At 44.3% G+C, this 22868-nt stretch overlaps 1 protein-coding gene and 1 long non-coding RNA gene across 7 annotated transcripts in view; one reads left to right on the forward strand and one right to left on the reverse strand.

The window, feature by feature from the left end:
* Positions 1-5176, reverse strand: part of LOC132649183 (uncharacterized) — a 56009-nt gene extending 50833 nt beyond the window's left edge. Inside the window, exon 1 of one of the 3 annotated variants that reach the window (XR_009587626.1) lies at positions 5051-5176. This is a non-coding gene — a long non-coding RNA (uncharacterized LOC132649183). Of the gene's footprint in view, positions 1-5006 lie in introns of all 3 variants that reach the window. The other 2 variants (XR_009587625.1, XR_009587627.1) reach the window with 2 other exon arrangements.
* Positions 5177-10279: 5103 nt separating this feature from the next.
* The window catches only part of Elmo1 (engulfment and cell motility 1), a 521602-nt gene continuing 509013 nt past the window's right edge, over positions 10280-22868 (forward strand). Inside the window, exon 1 of one of the 4 annotated variants that reach the window (XM_060372629.1) lies at positions 10280-10540. The gene's annotated coding sequence lies outside the window, so the exon portion shown is untranslated. The other 3 variants (XM_060372632.1, XM_060372630.1, XM_060372631.1) reach the window with 3 other exon arrangements.

The following is a 22868-nucleotide window of genomic DNA, read 5'->3' on the forward strand; positions in this document are numbered from 1 at the left end:
TATTTGGAGTTCAGTAAATGTGTTTACTTAATGGGTTATAAATTAATGTTGTGAGCACCTGGCAAGAAGAGAGTTGATCAACATGAGTCATTGTTGATTAAAATTACAAGAGGCCACTTTTGCACCTGGGAGTTTCATGGTGACATTTTGATAAAGCCCTTTCTAACCCCTCCTATCTTTGAGTTCTGAACACACAAAGAAGGGTAAAGGTTTAGGTAACACGGGGTCATTGAAATCTGGGTAACTCCTTTAAAGAGCTCTCCATCTGTACCCAATGCAGTTCTAAGATCATGAGCTCACTTGTTTTCCTTCTAATCATCTGCCTCTACCCTGCTCTCTCTTCTTTATCCCGAGACAGAGAGGTGTCTTACAGAGGAGCTCCTGAGCCCACGCCTCTAACCTCTTGAGATATCACTGAAGCTGGTCCGTTTGCAGAGGGCCCAGCCCTTTCCCAGGCAGACTTCTTGAGAAGGTAATTGGAGGACTGCACTTAGAGTCTGCTTCCTCCCACACAGTAGGCCTTATTTCTACTACAGCTAGAGCTGATGATCAACCACAGGCTGTTAAGAGCAGGCTATAAAAGTCCAGGAATACTAGAGTTTTCCTTCTACAGTGGGCAGAGGCTTCTATGTGGAAAGAGGAAGACGGTTCTTCTTTGTTGCAATCTGTCTATGCCATGTCCTTTACCTATTAGCTGTTGTAGGCTTTACCAACAGTAAAAGTCACATAGAAAGTGTGTGTGTTAGAGCCTGTTTTAGGACTTTTATATGAACTAATTCCTTTACTTGTTGGTCAGTCATCCCAGCTGAAACTGGTTTTAATTGCATGAGCTGACTGATTTTCATAAGGAAACGCAGTCAGTAAATGTCAAAGCTGTGATTACACCTAAAAGCCAGTTCCAGAGATGGGACCCTTATCTACTGTATCACACTGCTGGCCACTAGTATCCCTGTAAAGCACTTGACAACACATCTACAATATCTTTAGGAATGAAACAGAAAAATGAAGTTTGGAAATTGCATGAGTAAGACAGCTGTTCACAACTACATGAATGGGAAATTCAAAAACATTGTTTCTCAACAAGGCATGGGGTGCTACAAGTGTCCCTTTGTAGGTATCTTACAGCATCCTAATATTACCTAATCTGTGGATACAGAGAGGCATAGTATATGTGAATTGAATCCAAAGTGATTTAAAGATGCCAGAACAGATGCTTGGGCCCAAAGACCAACTCCACAAGAATGGATACTGCCTAACAGCAGCACAGCAAACAAGTTCCAGTCCTTGCCTTGCAGTTGGAACAATGATGAGATGGACATGGAAAGTGGAGGGGAAGGTCAGGCTATGTCCTTGTTTACTTCCCTTTTGCTGTGAGAAAACACTGATCAAAGGCAACTTTGGGGAGGAAATAGTTTGTTTGGTTTGCAGGTTATAGTCCATCCTGGAGGGTAGCCAAGACAGGCAGGAAAGAAAGCAGATGCCACAGAGTAGTGCTGTTAACTGGCTTGCTTTTCCTGTTTGTACTTTTCCTGTTGTACCAGTTTTCTTATACAACCCAGGACTACCTGGGCAGTGGTGGTATTGCCCCCAATATTCTGGGACTTACCATATCAATGCCACAGCAGACATACCCTAAAGGCCATTCTGATGGAGGCAATTCTTCAATTGAGGTTCCCTTCTTCCCAAGTATTGCTAGCTTTTGTCAAGTTAACAGAAACCAGCCAGCATTGGATATACTGTGTTTGTGAAGGGCAAAGTTGGTGAAAAATACTCGATGCTATTTCTCGTGAGAAATGAGAGTAACAAAATCTTTAATGTTGGGAAAAAGTTATGTCGAGTTTGAGGGGCTACAGTAAAAGATCAGAAATACCATCACCTAGAGGAAATATAGGGCTTACTCTGTGTTTACTATAAAGAACAAAGTTGAAGACATGGGCTACATGGCAGTGTATTTATATCAATGCTAGTTGCTGGCGACTGGAAATGATTACATAATCTCATACATACTGACTGCTTACAATGTACACCGAATTTAAGGTCTGTGTATGTCTTCACTAGAAGTTGTAGACCAAATTCACCATTAACAGCACCACCATGTCCTTGATTGCATCTATGGCAAAGTTTCCACTTACTGAATGTTCTTTAAGTAACCTCATATTAAATGCCATTACTGTTTTGCAGATGAGGAAATAGAGAACTTCAGTTGCTTTTCTAGAATGACCCTTCTTTAAACTAATAGCTTACAACCATCTGGACACAGGTATTCCTGCTCCTTATAGAGTTTGCTTATAATAAGGGTTAAAATGAGGGCTGTTCATTAGAAATATAATGTGAGGCACTAATGACAGCCATATGGGACATCTTGCATTTTTTAGTAGCCGTACTGAATTGTAGAAAAAGAAACCATTGAAAGAACAGCTTAGCTCTTTCCCTGGATCCTCTCAGCCTTCGCTCCTTGCCCTCTCCATTCCTTTGTGCCAGTTGCTGATACCCAGAAACATTTTCTACAGAAGCTCCCAGTAGCCACAGCAGGCTGAGACATAGGAAGGTGATTTTCACTCTCCTTCCTGCCCTCCATTACAGTCTCTCCAGTCTCACCTGAAGTCCTGTAGCAGGTGTAGCTAGCTCCTCCACTTCTGCCCAATCTCCATTCCCAGAGACTCTACTACTTCTTATAGACCCAGGGTCCTGTAGCCCTTTAATCCCTGTCTCTCCAAATATATTGTTAGTCCTATTGCTGGCTACTTTCAAAAGCCCCTCTTCTCACCACACCTTCATTCCCAGAGGACTCTGCCTCATGGTGTGGCCTGGTTCTCCCTAGCTCTTTCCCACACCCCTTCTCAACATTTAGTTCTAGCCCTTCTCTATTCCTCTCTGTCAGCCACTGGACTGCAGAAGTATTCTACTGAGGATCCCAGAGCTACCCACATTGCCTAAGATCAAGGGAAGGCTTCATCAACCAAAGAATGGACCACCCAACCAACAAAGACCTGAGATCTAGAAACATCTCAGTCATCATGATTCCAGATGCCAAGTCCTCAACACAAAAATATAAACATGAACATCCGAAGTAATATGCTCCACCAGAAACCAGTATCCCTACTACAGAAGGTGCTGAAAAATGCAATAGAGTTGCAGCATAGGATAAGCACTTCAAATAGAAATTATGAATATGTTCAAGGACCTTAAAGAAAATATGTATAAATCCCTTAGTGAAGACCATGAAAACACAATACAAACTGCTTTATTTTGTGTTTTATTGCTATGAAGAGACACTATGACAAAGGAGACTGTGTGCCACAGTGGGCAAAGCCTGTGCATATAAGACCTCAAAGTTCACCTCCAAAGTGATATACTTCCTCCAACAAAGCCACACCTCCTAATAGTGCAACTCTCTATAGCCAAGCATTCAAAAACATGAATCTGTAGAGGCCATACAAATTCAAACCATCACTCAAACAGTTGAATGAAACAAATGAAAACAATTCAAGGCATGAAAGCAGACTTTAAAACAGAAATGTCATCACCAAAGAAAGCTCAAAGTGAAAATAAAAATTTTAGGATATGTAACAAAAATTTCAGAGGTAAGCCTCACCAACATATTACAAGACATAGAAAAAAGACTCCTAAGTGTTGAAGACAAAGTATAAGAAATGGATACCTCAGTCAAAGAAAATGTCAAAAAAAAAAAAAGTGTAGGCACAAACAATCCAGGAAATCTGGAACACTTTGAAAAGACCAAATCTACAAATAGTAGGGATGAAGAAATTTAGATCAAAGGCACAGAAAATATTTGCAACAAAATAATTTTTAAAAATTTCCCCAACCGAAAGAAGAAGGTGCCTGTAAAGGTACAAGAAACATATAGAACACCAAATCAACTGGATCAGAAAAGAAATTCCCCACAGCACAGAATAATCAAAATACAAAATGTATAGAACATGGAGGGAAAGGACATTAAAGTTTGCAAGGGAAAAAAAAAGATCAAGTCCTCTAAAGACACGCCCACTAGCCTAATAGCTGACTTTTCAATGCAGGCTCTGAAATCCAGAAGGGCCTGGATGGACTGTAGATGCCACTACTCCTCAGCAAAACTATTAATGGTAAACAATGGAGAAACGAAAACATTGCACAATAAAACCAAATTTAAGGAATAGCTACACATCCAGCTCTATAGAAGACACTGGAAGAAAAAACTACAGTCTGAAGAGGTTAACCACACCCAAGGAGAGACAAAGAATACATATTCCCAGAAGAGTAAATAAAAAAAGGGGGGATATATACCATAACCACAAAATAACAGGAATCAATAAACACTTCTCACTGAAAACTCTCAGTATTGATGGTCTCATTTCCCTAATATAAAGACAGACTAGCAGGCTGGATTAGAAGACAGGATCTATTTTTTTTTTCTGCTACATTCAAATACCACATCTCATCATCAGGAATAGATACTATCTCAGGGTAAAAAGATTATTAAAAGGTGTTACAAGAAATTGGACCTAAGAACCAAGCAAAGATGTAGTCATTTTGATATCTGACAAAACAGATGAAAGGGAGGGAGGGGACACATTACAAAAGACGCTGAGGAAATCCAGACAATCATAAGGGCAAACTTCAAAAATCTGTACTCCATCAAACTAAAACAAAAACAAAAAACAAAACAAAACACTAAGAAATAGCTGAATTTCTTGATATATAAAACCTACCACAGTTAAATTAAGAACAGATAAGGAATTTAAACAGACTCATAACTCCTAGGGAAATAGAAGCAGTAATTAAAAGTTTCCCAGGCAAAAACAGCCCAGGGCTAGATGGATTCAGTGCAGAATTATATCAGATTATCAAAGAAGAAATAACACCAAATACTCCTCAAATCATGTTGCAAAATAGAAACCAAAGGAACATTTACCAATTCTTTTTTATGGGGCCACAATTACCCTGATACCTAAACCAAACAGTGACCCCCCAAAACACACACACACAAAAATTGTAGATCAATATACCTTATAGATGCAAAATTTCTCAAAAACTGAATCCAAGAACATACCAAAAAGATTATCCACCATCATTAAGTTGGCTTCATCCCAGAGATGTGAGATTGTTCAACATATGCAAATCGAGAAATGTAAATCCACCACATAAACAGACTGAGAGACAAAAACCACATGATCATCTCATTAGATGAAGAAAGGCCTTTGACAAATATCTAACATCCCTTCATGATAAAAGTCCTGGAGAGACTAGGGACACAGGGCACATAGCTCTACATAATAAAAGCAGTATAGAGGAAGACCACAGCCACCATCAACCTAACTGGAGAGAAACTCAAAGCATTTTCACTAAAACCAGGAACAAGACAAGGATGTTCACTTTCTCCATGTCTATTTGATACAGTATTTGAAGTCTTAGAGCAATATGACAATTGAAGGAGATCAAAGGGATACAAATAGAAAAGGAAGAAGTCAATGTATCCTTTTTGCTGACAATATGATTTTATACACAAAATACCCTAAAACCTCCTTCAGGAAACTCTTACAGCTGATAAACATTGTTAGTAACATAGGAATATATAAAATTAGCACACAAAAATCAGTACCCTTTTTTTATAGGTATGAAATATTGACAAAGAAAACAGGAAAACAGTATCTTTTTAAATTTTTTTATTTTTATTATTTACAGTTTATTCACTTTGTATCCCCCCTGTAGCTCTGTTCCTCCTCCCCTCCCAATCCCATGCTCCCTCCCCCTTCTCCACCCATGCCCCTCCCCTAGTCCACTGATAGGGGAGGTCTTCCTCTCCTTCCTTCTGATCTTAGTCTATCAGGTCTCACCAGAAATGGCTGCATTGTCTTCCTCTGTGGCCTGGTAAGGCTGCTCCCCCCTCAGGGGGAAGTTGTCTAAAAGCAGGCCAATCAGTTCATGTCAGAGGCAGTCCCTGTTCCCATTACTATGGAACCCATTTGGACACTGAACTGCCATGGGCTATATCTGTGCAGGGGCTTGAGGTTATCTTCATGAATGGTCCTTGGTTGGAGAATCAGTCTCAGAAAAGACCCCTGCGCCAGATCGTTTTAGTTCTGTTGCTCTCCTTGCAGGACTCATTTCCTCTCCAGGTCTTACTATCTCCCCCTTTTTTCATAAGATTCTCTGCAGTATGCTCAAAGTTTGGCTAGAAGTCTCAGCATCTGCTTTGATCGCATGCAGGGTAGAGCCTTTCAGAGGCCCTCTCAGGTAGGCTGCTCTCCTGTTCCCTGTTTTCTCCCTCTTTTGATATCCGTCCTCTTCACCTTTCTGAATGGGGATTGAGCATCTTAGCTAGAGTCCTTCTTGATTAGTTTGTTTAGGTGTACAGATTTTGGTATGTTTATCATATATTATACATCTAATATCCACTTATGAGTGAGTATATATCCTGTGTGTCTTTCTGCTTCTGGGATACCTCATTGAGGATGATCTTTTCCATTTTCCACCATTTGCCTGCAAATTTCATGATTTCCTTGTTTTTGTTTTTTTTTTTTTTGTTTTTGTTTTTTTTTTTTTTTTTTTTTTTTTATTGCTGAGTAATATTCCATTGTGTAAATGTACCACAATGTCTGTATCCATTCCTCAACTGAGGGAAGTCTGGGTTGTTTCCAGCTTCTGGCTATTACAAATAAAGCTGCTACAAACATGGTTGAACAAACGTCCTTGTTGTATACTTGAACATCTTTTGGATATATGCCTAGGAGTTGTATAGCTGGATCTTGAGGAAGCGCTATTCCTAATCGTCTGAGAAAGTGCCAGATTGATTTCCACAGTGGTTATAGAAGTTTACATTCCCACCAGGAGTGGAGGAGGGTTCCCCTTTCTTCACATCCTCTCCAGCATGTGCTGTCACTTGAGTTATTCATGTCAGCCATTCTGATGGGTGTAAGGTGAAATCTCAGGGTCATTTGCATTTGCATATCCCTGATGACTAATGATGTTGAACATTTCTTTAAGTGTTTCTCTGCCATTCGTTATTCCTCTATTGAGAATTCTCTGTTTAGCTCTGTTCCCCATTTTTTAGTTGGATTAATTGACTTGTTGCTGTTTAACTTCTTGAGTTCTTTATATATTCTGGATATTAGCCCTTGGGAAATAGTATCTTTCACAATAGCCTAAAAAGAAATCTCAGAATAACTTTAATCAAGCAAGTGAAGGACTTGTATGAGAAAAACATTAGGACACTGAAGAAAGCTGGGTATGGTTGCACACTCCCCACACTCAGCACTCAGGAGGCAGAGGCAAGTGGAGGATCTCTGTGACTTTGACACTGGCCTCATTCATCTACATAATGAGTTCCAGGACAGCTGGACCAAGTAAAAAGTCCCTGTCTCAACACAAACAAACAAACAAACAAATGGTACTGAAGAAGATATCAGAAGATGGAAAGATATCCCATGTTCATGTGTCAATAGGATTCATATACTGAAAATGGGCATCATACCAAAAGCAATTTACAGATTCAATGCAAATCCTTTCAGAATTTCAAGACAATTATTTATATAAATCGAAGAAAACAATTTTCAGCTTCATATGGGGAAAAAATCAGGATGGCTAAAACATTCCTGAATAATAAAAGAACTGTTGGAAGCATCACCACAAGAGACTTCAAATCATACTACAATGCTATAGTAATAACATATAGTAATGGCATGGTACTGGTATAAAAACAAACATGTCGATCATTGGAATATAATTGAAGACTCAGACATAAATCCACACACCTCTGAACACTAATTTTTAAAAAAAGCTAAAAACACACATTGTAGAAAAGACAGCATTTTCAACAAATGTTATCATGGTGGCCAAACAGAACGGCTGCATGTAGAAGAATGCAAATAGATGCTCATGAGTCTCTCTGCAACTCCAAAAGGAATGAGAGCCTCAACTCAGACATCTCAGATCTGATAGGAGAGAAAGTGGGGGATAGCCTTGAACTCACTGGCCCAGGGGAAAAAAAACTTTCTAATCAAAACACTGATAGGGTAGGCATCAAGATCAACAATTAGTGAATGGAACCTTATGGAGAGCAAATGACACTACTATTCCAAGAAAGTGGTAGGCTATACAACGGGAAAATATTTTTACTAATTACACATCTGATAGAGGGTTAGTATGTAAAATATATAAAGAACTCAAAACACTGGACTTCAAGAAAAAGAAAAACCCATTTAAAAGTTAGGATGCAGGACTAAGTGGAGAGTTCTCAAACAATGAAACATAAATGATGGAGAAGCACTTAAAGAAATGTTAGTCATCAGGGAAATTCAAATTAAAACCGCTTTGAGATTTCATTTTATACCAGAAGGAATGGCCAAGATCAACAAAACAAATGACAGCTCATGCTGGCAAGGACGTGAGGGAAGGGGAACACTCCTCCGTTGCTGGTGGGAGTACAAACTTGTGCAGCCGCTATGGAAATCAGTGCGACAGTTCCTCAGGAAGCTTGAAAAGGATCCAGCTATAACCACTCTTCGGCATACGCCCAATGGATTCTATCTTCTTTTACAGAGATACTTGCTCATCCACCTTCTTTGCTGCTGTATTCATAATAGCCATAAATTGGAAACAGCTTAGATGTCCTTCAACTGACGAATGGATGATGAAAATGTGCTCCATTTACACAATGGGATATTACTCAATTGTTTAAGAAAAACTAAGTTATAAAATTTGTAGGTAAATGGATGCAGTTAAAAAAAATATCAACATGAGTGAGGTGACCCATATCCCCAAAACACAAATATTGTGTGTTTTATTTCAGATGAGCAATACATGGAAACTAGCACAGACCCACAGCTGCACAATATTCAAAGAGTAAGAGATTTTGGAGCACTTAGTCCTAAGTGCGTTATCTTCTCCAAAGCCTCCCCTCAGGGTTTGAAAGAATGTTAAGAGCCACAGGGTGTAGATGAAGGAAACTGTTCTTCAGAAGCCACAGAACTGACACACATGAACTCAATTCACAGAGACTGTGGCAGCACGCCGTGGCCTTCACAGGTTCAAGCCTGGCGGATTCCCAGGACTGAGACGGGGAAGAGGACACAGGCTCTTATGCCTAACCAAGAAGGGACCTGCAAGTGACACCTGTTTCCAAAGGAACATTAGTTGATGACCAATACAAAATGAACTCAATCATGTTTTTGTAGAGTTTTTGTCTTAAATTGCTTTGTTCGGGCATTTTTTTTTTTTGTCTTATTCATCTTTGCTTGTATGTTTTGGTTCCCATTTTTTGTGTTTTTTTCGTTTTACATACAACTTGTGTCTTCTGTTTATTATTATTATCTTTTGGTTTGGTTATTTTCTTCTATTTTCTTTTTGGTTGTTCGTTTTTTTAAAGAGAGAGAATAGAAGGCACAGAGTTGGGTTGGTGGGGAGTCTCTTGGAGGAGCTTGGGGAGGGGAAAAGCATGACTAGAATATATTGCATGAAAACAAATTTCAATAAAAAGAAACTGACGCAATTAATTTTAATCCCATACATCTATCCTAACCCGATATACTATCTGTTTGATTTATTATGTAGGAACTGTAGAACTTTTAGTTGCTGAAATGATAAAGATCAATATAAAAACAATGAAGCCAATTTATTTTGGTTTTTCATGCTAAATCCTTAATGGCTGCTAACGGGCAGTTAGCACAGGGTTAACACTTAAATATTCTGGTGATTAATATTAAAGGGAGCATTGCTTTCTGCCTTAGATCCTGATATGGTCTATGGTGTGTCCCCAGCTCCTCCCCTTTTCGCGAGATAGGACATGCCCATCATGTCCTGTCGAAGAGGACAGGTCTTTCTCCTGAACTTTCCAAATATTCCCAAATATTCATTGAAGCACGTTGCATGACTTCAATAATCATACAATGCCTACCAGTAACAAATGCCAGGGGCTTCATTGAAGGAAATCTTCTAGTTTAGACTACAGTGAAGTCGTAGGTGATGGAGAAGAAGGGCCGTGCTGCCGAAGAGCAGATAGCGTGTTCAAGCACACATAGGAGCTTCTCAGAGGACCTGTTTCAAAACAGCCCGAATTTTCCCCTTTGGTAGAAAATCTCAAACAAGGTGTCTAAAATGAAGGCTTCAAAAGGGTACCACGAGCTCTGGGTCCCCCAGAGGTGGCGCTACGAGGGTGACGGAGTTAATTAGTGCCCGAAAACGCGGTTTCTGAGCTCATCAGAGAAGTCATGCTCAGCAAACACTATTTATAGCCGAGCTGAGGTGTGCACACTGTGTGACATTTCCCCGTTTTCTAAGTAGGGGGACTTCAGAAAGTCGTGGGCACCCGGGGGGCGGGGGTACGGGCAGCAGTGTGCGGGGGCGGGAAGCAAACGCGCCAACCACGCGTGTCCGCGCGCAGGTGCCGGGGGCGGCGGCGGCAACTCCGCAGCGGCCGCCCGGGAGGAGAGTTCGCGGCAGCTCTCGGGATGCTCCTAGATGCAAGATGTGTCTCTGGCCAGCAGGAGGAAGGAAGAGGAAGTGAGAGCAGCGGCAGCCGGCGGCAGCGGCCGGCGACCCGAGTGTAAGTGCGTGCGTTCGGGCAGCGGCAGCGGGCGAGGATGGGCACGAGATAGAGGCAGAGCCAGCGCCGTCCGCGGCCCCGAGAGGGGCGACAGAGCCTCGGCCACCGGTCTACGGCCCCGGCCCTGTAGCTCCGGCCTCTGGAAGCCCTCGTCCCCGCGTCCTGCGACCCCGGGCAGGTTTGTAAAGTTTGCTGGGCTGGCGCTGCGCCCGGCTCGCTGACCTCGGCGGCCCGGGCGGGGGCCGGGGCAAGACCAGGGCGCCGCGGAGACACTTTTGTTTCCTCCCGGGGCCCCGCGGCGCGCGCGGGTGGGGGCTGCGGGCGCGCTGCAGTTGGGAGGTCTGGGCAGAGGGGAGTCCCGAGCGGCTGAAGGCACGGGGGCAGCGGACACCGGGGGCGGCGCCGACATGGGGCACTGGGCCGGGACCCGTGGAGACTGCCCGGGCAGGGTCGGCTGGAGGGGGCGCCGGCGGGCTGCGCCACCGGCGTAGGGGTGCTGGGACCTCGCAGAGTGCGCCCGGGACCTTGCGGCCAGCAGTCTGGGGGCCGGAGAGCCGGGAAGCTCTGCGGAGTGGTGGCGGCCGGCGAGAGGACTCCGGGGCTCACTCGGGTGTCGCAGACGGGAGGGGAATCCCCGGAGAGCGCGCGCCCGGGATGGGGGCGCGATGGGTTGGCGGGGACCCCTGCAGGCGTTCGCTAGGAAAGACCCGCCTCCCGGGGCCACGCGGGGCTTCCCTCTGGGGCCAGGCAGGGCGGCGGGGGCTTCGATGGAGAGGCTGGCGTGGGAGAGGGCGGACCGCTCGCCTTCCCGGGAGAGCGGCGGGCGTGGGGCGTTGGGGAGGGAGCGAGCCAGCCGCGCGCCGCGGTGGCCCCGCTGCTTTGAGGAAGAGGAAACCCTGAACTCAGCCGGCCGCGGTGCGCTTCTGTGGGGTTGGGAAGTCCGTGCTGTGTCGCGGGCGCGCGCTAGGTATATATTTGTGTGTGTGTGTGTGTGTGTGTGTGTGTGTGTGTACTCGCGCGCGTGATTGCGGTGGGGGCGCTCTCCCACTGACCCCCGGAGTTGGGGGGCTCTCTCTCTCCCACTGACGGTCCTGTCTTTTGAACTAGGCAGCTAGGGCAAGGGTTGTTGGATTTGGGTTGACCTGACGCTGCAGAGTTTGGCCCCAAGCAGGGACAGCTCCGAGGGCCTCTGGACAGCTCCCGAGGCTCATTGAGCTCCATGAAATGCACCAAGGGGCTCCGAGCCTCTGGCCAGTACAGACAGCTTAAGATACAGAGAGGAGGTTGTGACTTGAAGGAGACCAGGGAAGAATCTCTGAATTTTTATTTTCTTTTCTATACTAAATAAAAATGAACAGCGTTTGCATACCGAAAATCTTTGAGAGCAACTTGAGACAGGAAGATGCAGTTTACTTGCAGTGACTGTTAGATTGGGAAAGCTGCCAGTAGAGCTGGTCCATTAAAGGCTTCTGGTCATGGTCTCCACGTGCCTCACCTCTTCAGCAGCTCCCCAAGGTTATTTCAAGGTTTGCTGTTTCCACTCCCCCAATTTACAGGACTGGGGTTCCTAGAGAGTTTAAAGCCAGTCGCTTGCAGGCTTGTAAGAAACTCCATTCTCGTTTTTTCTTACCTGCCCTTCCTTCTTCCCTCCCTTCTTCTCTCCTTGCTTCTCCCCCTCCCCTTCCTTCCTAGCTGACCTTTTGATCTTCCGCTCTTCACTCTGGCACATTTGCTGTCTTTTCAGAATTGTGATTAAATGTGCATATCGCCTTTCTTATTGTATTTGCTACTCAGTTCTTGTTCTCTAGTTAGGTGGAGTGGTAAACTGACAGAATGAGCTCAGCTATGGGAATGAGGAGGAAGAGTAAGCTGGGGAACAGGAAGCTTACAGACTGTGGGAAGACCACAGTCTGTAGAAACTCAGTGCCCACCCGAACAGGCATTGGGCCACAGGGTTGATGGCCGTGTGATGGATGGCAGCCTCCCCCCTCCACTGCCACAGCAGCATGTCCTTGTTAATGGCAGCAATTCTGACTTTCTTACATTTTTCTTGTTTACTGCTTTCTCTCCCCAGGACCTTTGCATATGCTGTTCTTCTGCCCGAGGAGCTTTCCCTCACATGTTCAGATGACTCATCCTTTGTTTCCTCTAGTTTTAAAGGTGGACAGCTGCCTGGGTCCTCTTGTGTTACTCCCTGTTCCCTCTCAGTATTTAGTCACCTGCTTATTTTATCACTGTTTCTCCCATTAGAATGGAAGTTTGAGCAGCCTGGTGACCATGTTCCCAGATTTAGATTGACTTTAGATTGTAGCTCGGGGTACGAGGTACTTGTGTGTTCTGTAAATGTTTTGCGGATTAATGGACGAAGAGTCTGTGGTGGGAGAGGCCACTGTGGAAATCTACCAAGAAAATCCCAGTGTCAGTGGCGAACAGGAACCCAGGCTTTTACCATACTTTGGTCCCCTCCTTCACAGTCTACCACTGGCCTTTCAGACTCCCTCTGCCTTGGTTACATCCCTCTCTCAGAACCGCAGGCTGAGGAAAGGCGCAGAGAGGCCATTGCCTGGGTCATCGTAGGAAAGCCAGGGCACTTTATTGAAAGCCCAGCTGTTCCTGATGTGCTGTAACCCCTCCCTCCCTCCGTGGAGGCTGTCTTTTCAAAGCCTGTGCTGCTTTAAGCCAGAGAAATACTCCCCTGGAGGATGGCATTATGGAGAAGCCACAAGAGGCCCATGTATGCACTCTCTCACAGAGATGAAGCCGAATTGAAGGCAGAGGAGAAGAGGTTGCTAGCAAGGCCAGGAGAGGGAGGCAGAGGGAAAATCTGGGAGACAGATGAAGAAGAGAAGCAAGAGAAAGGCCTGGGAAGAGAAGATGAAAAGGATGAGGCCCTTCTCCAAGAGCTGCTTAGTTGTAAGCATTTCTGAAACTTGAGCACCTGTGAGAAGTCAGTGCTAGAGTTTTCTCAAGTAATTTGCTTGCTTTGGGTATTTGGTGTGAGTGGGTGGGGAGAGGTGTGTGCAGGAAGGGAGGGCTTTGAAGCTCTGGCCCAGAGGATGTGGCTGGGGGCATAGCAAGCAGTGCACCAATGCATGCTTGCTTACTCCATGACCTGGTCCAGCTCTGAAGCTTCAGAGGGATCCTGTCAGGGCAGTATTTGCCATCCTGACCCAGAAACCGTGGGCCAGAAGGTTTCTCACTGAAGTCTGCAACCACTCTGTAATGCCTGCAGCCATCCAAATAGATAGCACGGTTAGACATCCTGTTGAATTTGGAGAAGGTGGGAGATTACTAAACCTCTCTGCCTTACAAAGCCTCAAGTGTTTGCTGCAAGAGTTGTGTAATGTCAAGTCAAGTCAACGAACATTGTGCTTTGTTTGCTTAAGGTTGCAGCCCAGGAGGAGAGCCTGATACCCACTTAGCAGGTCTGGATCAGCAATCTAAAACACAAATGGAAGCAAGCACAAGGCCAGTCCTCTGAGGAGGTTGAGGCTGAAGGATCTTGAATTAGAGCCAAGCCTGGATTAATAGCTAGTTCAAGACCAGCTAGAAATACATAGCAACATGCTGTTTCATAGAAACAAGGGCTAGGAAGGTATGCATACATACATCTAAATATATATGTATATGTACATATATGTGTATTCACACACATACATATATATCAGTAGCATCCTTGATTAGCATGCGTCAGGTCGTGGGTTCTGTCCTTAGAGTCCCACAGAACAGATCCTGAGACTTATATACTGAATGCGTAGCTCCATTTGGGTTTGAGTTTTTTAAAAACTTGCTTTAATAACACCAGAGATTTTTTTTTCACCAACTTGCCAGGAATTCTCATGGAAAAGAATCCATGGGGCCGTGCTTTCAGAAGCATCTAGCTGTTTCCCTTTTACAAAATATTGTTTGTTTAATTTCTTGTGAAGGATGCTGTTTTCAAGTGAACTGAATGCAGTGTCAGCCTTTTTGACTTCACCCTAAAAATGCTGCTGTTTACAGGCTTTATCATTGTGCCAGGCCCAGATGCCACCACCATCCTAGGGAACAGGGGACCCAAGTGAGCCACTCTTGACTGCCCTGATGCAGAGTTGGATTATCCCCAGTAGCTCTCGCTCTATCTAGAAGGGAATCAAAAGTGCCCACTTTTTTTTTTTTTTCTGGTCAAGTATTAGCTTTGAGCTTTTGGAAATTTACTCTGCTGGACCTTTCCTTTCCAGTTTTAGCCCCCCAACCTGGTATTCCCTATGTGCATGAGCTAATTACTTCTGGAGATTTGCAGAGGCAGCCATTGTGTTTGGGTAGTAGCCACACTGCTGTGATGGGTGATTAGATTAGGTGTTCCTGATGACTTGTCCTCAAGACTGGCTAGCCAAAAAACAAAGCCAAAGGCCAAGAACTTCAACACTGTCCCAATCAGAAGGGTCATGCAGATAGGGTGTGGCTTCTGTGATAAGTGTGTGGCCTTAGAGAGTGTCTGAGTGCTCAGCATAGTGCTTGTAGGTTCAGCAAAGCCAGTCAACAAAGCCAGTCTGTGTACCCCATGCATACACTGGCTGCTGTGCTCCATTACCTGGATAATCTAAGTTGTCTTAAGTATTAACAATGGCAACTGATGTGTAGTAGGTGGAACTGAGGCCTGCCAAGCCTTGCCACAATCAATGATCAAATTAACTACTTGTGTTTCAGCCTTCCATAGGTGCTGGTACAACTTAAGCAGACTAAAGTGAGGCAAACAGGTACTGAGGCAGGAATGTGTGGGTGAAGGAATGCTGTCTCATCAAATGGAATTAGCCACAGCAACAACCTGGCCCAGTGCTGAGTAGAGAAATTAGTCACATGTATAAATAGAAGGAGATGCTTCTTCGTGTTCTGAGCCCCCACAAACACCGGTTTCCAGAATCTGAGCAAGATTATAATTGTAACCTCAGTTTTAGGAATTGAAGCGACACTTGGACTATTTTAGTTTTAACAGTTAACGTAGAGAACACAGCTTTCCTCGGTAGAAAATGCTGGCAATGCACTACTTGCTCTACTCTAGGACAGCTGTGCTGGAGGGGGATGGCAAAATTTCTGGATAAGCAGCGGTAGGCTAGGGGATTGATGCCCAGGTACGGCATTATGAAACATTGTTCTTTTAAGAGTAGACCAGGAGACTGATGTGCCTCTTTGTCATTTCTTTTATCCACACCATGATGTATGTCCTGATTAGTTACTCACCTTGTTGGTACAGTGGTATCAAGAGACATCTCCACTGTGTTAGGAATACCCTTGATTTAGCAGGGCGTAGTGGCTTCTACCTATGATACCAGATCTTGAGATGTTGGGACCAGGAGGTTTGTGAGGCCAGCCTGGGCATTAGAAACAGCTCCCTCTAAAACCAAAGCCAAAACCAACCAACCACCCACCCAACCAGCACCAGTACCACCACCACCACCAATAACAACAACAACAAAGTAAAAAAACCAACCACTCCCCAAACAAACAAACAACAAAAACAAAGCAAACAAGGGCTGGGTAAGGATATGGTTAGTTGGTAAAGTGCTTGCCTTTATGGCATGGGAACTCGAGTTTGAGCTCTAGAACTCATATAAAAATGCTGAGGTGGGGGTCACGGAGGGAAACTTAGAACTTACTGGTCTTTTGTAGAACTTGTGTAATTGGCAAGTTCTAGGTCAGCAAGAGATGCTGTCTAAAAAAATAGGTAAAGAGTACCTGAAGAATGGCACCCGTGGTTGTCGTCTGGGCGCCACATGTATGAGCACACATGTGCAACCCATGTCCTCACACATGTATGCACACAGATGCACAATAAATTAAAAAAAATAAATGTAAACATAAGGAAGATATGCCCTTGGTTCAGGTGGCGGTAGCGCCTAGTGATATAACATGTACTTGACCTATGTGGATTTGAGTCTCAGCTCTGTAAAAAAGTCTCAGAACTCTCCTTAGTTATGATGGATGGGTCCCATAGATATCAGGTTGCCATGGTGTCTGGCTTGGGATGTCTCTCCTACCACTTGAGATGGAGAATTTCAGAGTTGATCTTTCAATGGATAGTGCATTCTCAAGTTGTCCTTAGCCTTGAATCTAGATCCATCTGTGGGCTTTATATACCAATAGGCCAAGGTCACAATATTGGAGGATGAAGGCAATTTATTAGAGAGAGGGAGAGAAGGAGAGAGAGGGAGAGGGCAGGAGGGGGGGAAGGAAGAAGAGAGGAAAGACTTTGCCAAGGATAACATATCCTTTAGCCAACAACACTTAAAAAAATTGTGGATGACATATCGTGCAGGCAAAATTGTGGAACCTATTGGGAGGGAGCAGTTGGCAGGGGAATATACTTCATGGTGCACTTGTCAGCTTGTCATAGTGTTGCTTCTGACCATGGATTAATGCTCACTGAGGGAACCTGTGACCTGAGCCCATTAAGCAGGATGGCTCTTCTTAGGGCCACGCAAAGGTTGCTGCTGTTACTCTTTTTCTGATTGTAGACCAGTTCCCCTTTTATTTGCCCTTTATTTTAGTGCCATTCTGAGCTAGACAGTTTGGTCGTTTGAGGACTCTCCCAGGCACTGCAGGATGCCCAGCAGCTTTCCTGCTCTTTGTTCACTAGGATGCAACATCATCACTTAGGAACACTAAAACCGTATCCATACTTTGTAGGTCTGTAGCTCAGGGGTCAACCCTAGCCTTCCCCCGTCCTCACCGCCCTCACCGCCCTCACCTTCTCCCCTTGCTGGCCTGGTTGGGAACCTCTGCTTTGTTTCCTGAAGTGAAATCTGACCAGACTTCTTACCACAGCTGTAAGTGCCCCAGTTTTCTGTCACTGGGTCTTCCTTGGAGCCTAAACTTAAGGTAGTGCCCTCTCAGATGGGGAACTCACCCTTTGTGTCCATTCATTTTGCTTCCGTTTCCTCCCTGACTTCCCTCACTGCTAAACTGCAATTATCTTCCTAAGTCAGATGGTTGCCAGTCTGCCTCTACTCTCCTTCCTGTAGTCCGGGCAGAAGGAAACCAAACAGTGAGTCCCCGGTCCCAGCTTGCTGGTGAGGATTTGAGTTTGACTACTGGTTTCAGAATTCACTGTGACCTTTACATAACAGTTAGAGGGTAAATGAATGGAGCAGGGTGGTAAGGAGCTGTCAGCATGGCTTCTGTCAGCTTAGAGGCCTGGTCACAGGGTAAAGAAATGTCTGCTTGGAGTCTGGTTCCTGAGGACAGTATCTGCTCCTGTGCTTGGCACATGCACCGTGGCTGAGCATCTGGTAATGGATATGGATGTCCTACGAGTGAAATAGGACCTTGTAGCAGGGTCGGGGAGAAACTGTAATGGTATTGGCTTACGTGAAGTCCTTACCCACTCTGTGCATTAGATTTCTGTGCAATCCTGTGGCATTATTTTCTTAGGCAATTTTACGCCAACCTCCTATTTGGCCCCTCTGGCAGCTGTAGTGTTGAGAACAGTAGCTGGTGGCTTATGCCACACAGAACCTACCGCTGGGTTGGTTATTAACGTGTTTCCCCAAGGCGCAGCCGCCTTCTCCGAGCCACAGCCTCGTAGCAACCCTCCACCCTTCCTTCCGCCCTTTGTACCTTTTATTTTCAGTTTTAGATTGTATTTGGAGCACCGGAGTTTTGTGCTCTGGGGTTCAGTGACTGAGTGTACTATATGAGATATATTTTCCAGGCTGATACACACAATTACCCTTAATTTTGAATTATAATGCATTTCTTTCTCTCTCTCTCTCTCTCTCTCTATATATATATATGTGTGTGTGTGTGTGTGTGTGTGTGTGTGTGTGTGTGTGTGTATTTTTTTCTTTCTGTTTTGGGTCTCTTTAACCCAAATGTATAAACCACAGTAGCTTTGCCTGTGGCTTGGGAAGTTGAGCCAGTGGACTGCTTTGGTCAGACTGCACATTTTTGGCTGAGCGAAGAGTGAATTCCAATAACACTCAGTCAGGCTGGTTTCAACTTGACTCCTGCCCACCCCCACACTACCCTGCCTTACCATGCCCTAGATTTTTATAGTTACTCAAATTATGGGCCACTTGGTGGAAATGACTACTAGTTAAACATTTTGGCTTGGGGAAATGGGACAGATTCTTTCCTGTAGTAAGTAGTGTCATGTACACATACAGACACAGAGAGAAAGAGAGAGGAAGAGAGAGAGAGTTGTGCCACACCTAATAATAAAGGGTCCTTTGAAGCAGAGGAATGATGTTAGGTGCTAAATTCTATCCTCTCACACTTGTCACCTTCATTGAATGGGAATCATGTTAAAGCATTTTTTTTTATATCAAGGAATGAATGCATTTCCATCCTCTCTGGACCCTCTCCACTGCCAGCAAGTGACTTAGGCTCACTGGAACTGTTTTCTCAATCAATATTTGTTCCGCTCGGAATATGTGAAAAACGTCTGCCTGGATTTGCATAAGAGAAGCATAAAAACTCTATTTTTTAAATTATAATTCTTAAAAAGTAACGTGGAGTAGATGCAGTTGAGTAATAAGGTCCATGCTCAGAGTGGACAAAGCCTGGAATTCTCTTTCTCAGGATTTGAACAGAATTCGTGCGTGCACGGGTGCGCATGCCCACACACACAATGTCCATGTAAGGGTCTGAAATGCACAGAAAGACTTAAGTTCAAGTATTACTTCTAGGCTTAGCCCTTCCCAGCACTTCACCCACTTCTTCCTCCTGCCATCATTCAGCCATGCCACGGCCATTTTAACAGCACAGGCTGTTCTGTGGCCAAGGCCCTCCACATTTGGAGCTTTGCTGGGGATGGATGAATGAGAAGAAGATCAGGTAAGAGATAAATGTGACTAAACAGTACTGCCTGGTTTGCAGATCGCAGGGAAAGGAGTACACAGATGATCATTTGGGAAAAATGTAGAAAACTTATTATTAAAAGAAAGATTGCTCCAGGAGCTCAGCAGTCTGTGGTGGAGAAATGTTTGGATGAGGCCTGGATTGAGTTCTGCTGGGAGCTTGAAAATGGGTTGAGTGGACAGAAAAGCTGAAAAGGCTCTTAGGGCAAGGAAAACAGACAACCTAGGTTTAATGAGGACCCCTCTCCCATTGCAGCAGCCTGGACAAAAGGTTAGACAGTAAGTAGGCAGGAGGGACTAAGGAAGGTTGACACTTACCAGCTTCTTTCTTCTAGACCTACCCAAACAAACACTCGGTCTTGGGGAGAGGAATAAATAAATCCAGCAGTGAGCTTGCTATGAGGAAAGGCTGCCCCACCCCCACTTCCCAACTGACCCCACAGCTGGATGTCAGCCAGCACAGACACAGGGGAAGGAGGACAGTATGTTACAGCCACCCACTGAAGAAAACAAATGGAGGGTTTGATAACTGATTGGATTTGGGAAAAGGAAAAGGATGGTGCTTTGAAGTTTGGAACTAAATAAACATGTACATCTTAATGTAGGAGTCTAGCTGATTTTCAAGCCTCAGCTGGGTGAGGTAAGTTCATTATCCTGCTCAGCCTCACTTTTCACATCTGTCAAATGGCGTTAATGGAAATCCGTAGCCTCTGAGCTGCTGACGTGGTAACCTTCATACTGACTATGAAGTAGGTTTGGTGCATTGGTTTTGCTGTTTTTGTTGATGCCATTGATTTTATCAGTGATTCTTCTGCAGGGTTTTTAGCACCAACATCTTGGTATACTCATTTAAAGACTCAAGATTGATTATTTAATTTTCTTTAAGAGGCCTGAGCCATTCCTCTTAAAAGCTCAACTAGAGTTTGCTTCATACATCCGTGCTTCAGAAACAGAGACTTAAACTGCCACATTAGGATAAATATCATCAGTTGTGAATTAAATGAACCAATGTAAGAGATGATACCACCAATTTGGTGTGTATCTCCTAGCTTAATTCCAGCCAACCTGGAATTTTCCCTTTACTGTTAATTCGCACTGGGGACAGAGATCGGAGGTTGCTGTTCAGGGTTCTTCTGATCCCTTGGTCCTATCTTTCTGGGAAAGGACTGTTGGACACCTGTCCAACTACAAACAGGAGCTCTGTGAGAAACTCCCAAGATAGTGGGGTCTTGGTGGACAGCAATGGGCAGGCATTTCAGACGAGCTGTGTTTTATAGGATTATGTTGTTTGTAAAGGGTAGTCCTCAAAGTGTATGAATCACTTAGAACCTCCTTGAAATTAAGAGACTGCTTAAAGTTTCGGTGGAATGTGGGTGGGTGTAAGCTTTCTCCTTTATCCTCAACTGGCTGGTTAGACTGTCAGACAGATTGGAAGTTACTCGAAGCCTGAGACAGGGAGGAAGACAGCCATGGCCGAAGGATTGTACCCACAAGAGCTCCACTGTTCTGCCTAATTGATTTTATCAACTTTCTCACTTTTCAAAATGTTCCATGTAGGACAATTTATTCTACATTCACTTCAAGCCGCAGCGACCTTTCCCATTTCTATTTGCTGGTTCTGGCCATTGTTTGTTTGGGTAACTGCTCTGCTCTCTAAGCTCCTCCCAGAAGGCAGCAGCTAGCATACAGGCTTGCTAGCTTCTTACAGAGTAGCTCAGGTACCCATTCAATGTTCATTTAGTAATGGCCTTTGTGAATGGGTTAAATGAAAGATGAACTTCAGTTCAGACACTAAAGTGTCATGAATGGAAGCATAGGCTTGAGGTGGGAATGGAAAGAACTTCTCCAGACTTGGCTTCCGAAGAAAAAAACATGGCTGCAGTCATGAAACGCTGCTTATCTGAGCACAGATCTCAGGAGATCTCTGTTGGACCCAATAAATTACATACGACCCTTGGCATATACAAATTTCAGTCCTTTTCTTTGCTGGGAATCCAGTGTCAAACATATTTAAGGAGGCATGGAAAGATCTGTGTCATAAGATGCAGGGTTCTGGTGAAACTGAGGAATTCGGCTCACGCGCCGTGTAAGCCAACAGTTTAAAGATTCCAAGAGCCTTGGCTCCTTTTCGCGCCTCACAGTTGTGCCCTTTTCTTCAGTTTATCTTAGGAGACATTTCCAGCTGTCAGCATCCCCTCCATTTCTGACACTCAGTTTGGCCTTGGTTGAGCATGTGGCTTTGGAAAACTGCGTGGAGGGGGTCATCGTACTTGGTGACCACAGATGAGGAGCAATTTGTCCTAAAAGTTTTGCCACCTCAGGAGCGTGTGGAAGAGCAGTCATGTCAGCAGGCCATCACCCCATCTGCAGCCAGCTGCCTGCAAGACAGACGAGAGAAGAGAGCAGAACAGGCGATTCCTGTTCCCAGGAGACATCATTTTGTGTAGTAGACATTTTGTTGTAATTACTGCTGACTGAGGTTCATTTAGAATCTTTTCAAATATACTGCTAATAATTTTAGCATTTGAAGGCATACAATGAAAAAGTCTGAGGTCAATTAAGGCCTGTAAGGGTGTATGGAATATAAGAAGTCACTGTGAAAATTTCCTGGTCAGTTTTTATTTCAAAGTGCATCTCTCTTTCAGACAATGAATTGCTTACCTTAAGGCAATGGTTCATAAACAGATCAAACCAAGGCCCAGAGAAATGGACCAGTGCCAGCTTTAATGATATTTTTTTTTCTTTCCACATCTAGGAATTGTGTGGGAAGAATGGGGTCCATCCATTTGAAACACATGCAAAAGAGAGTGTTTAGGGTCACGTGTAGCAGAGAATCCACTGTGGCATGTCAGCCCTTGTCACTAGAAAGACATCAGAGCCCTTGACTTTCAGGAAACGGATAAACAGGCATTTAATTTTTTCCCCGTGAGACAAGGTTTTTCTGCTCTGGCTGTCCTGGAACTCACTCTGTAGAACTCAGAGATTTGCCTTCCTTTACCTCCAGAGTGCTGAGATTAAAGGAGTGCCTGGCTACCTTAAATTCTTAATTGCTTCCGAATCCAGATTTGCCCCCAGTGTTTGATTGGGATTTATTTTAAATTCATTTTTTCACTCACACATATTTACTGAGTACCAGCTTTGCAACATTAGCAAGTCTTCTTCAAGAAGAGTACATAGAAACAAGTTTACACATACAATCTCTAAGCAAGAAATGTACATTCATTATTGGGTTTCCAAAACTACATATTGACGTTTCTTAAAAACAGTCCTAAGATTTATTTATTTTATTTTGTGTGTGGGGATGTTTTGCTTGCGTGCAAGTCTGTGCACCCCATGCAGGCCTGGTGCCTGCACAGGTCTAGAAGAGGGCATGAGATCTTCTGGAACTGGAGTTACATTTGGTTGTGAACCACTATTTGGGTGATGGCAGTGGAATACTGGGTCCTCTGCAAGAATAACGAGTGCTCTTAGCCAGCAAAACATCTCCCTAGCCC

Source organism: Meriones unguiculatus, chromosome 19, assembly GCF_030254825.1.
Source record: "Meriones unguiculatus strain TT.TT164.6M chromosome 19, Bangor_MerUng_6.1, whole genome shotgun sequence".
NCBI lineage: Eukaryota > Metazoa > Chordata > Mammalia > Rodentia > Muridae > Meriones > Meriones unguiculatus.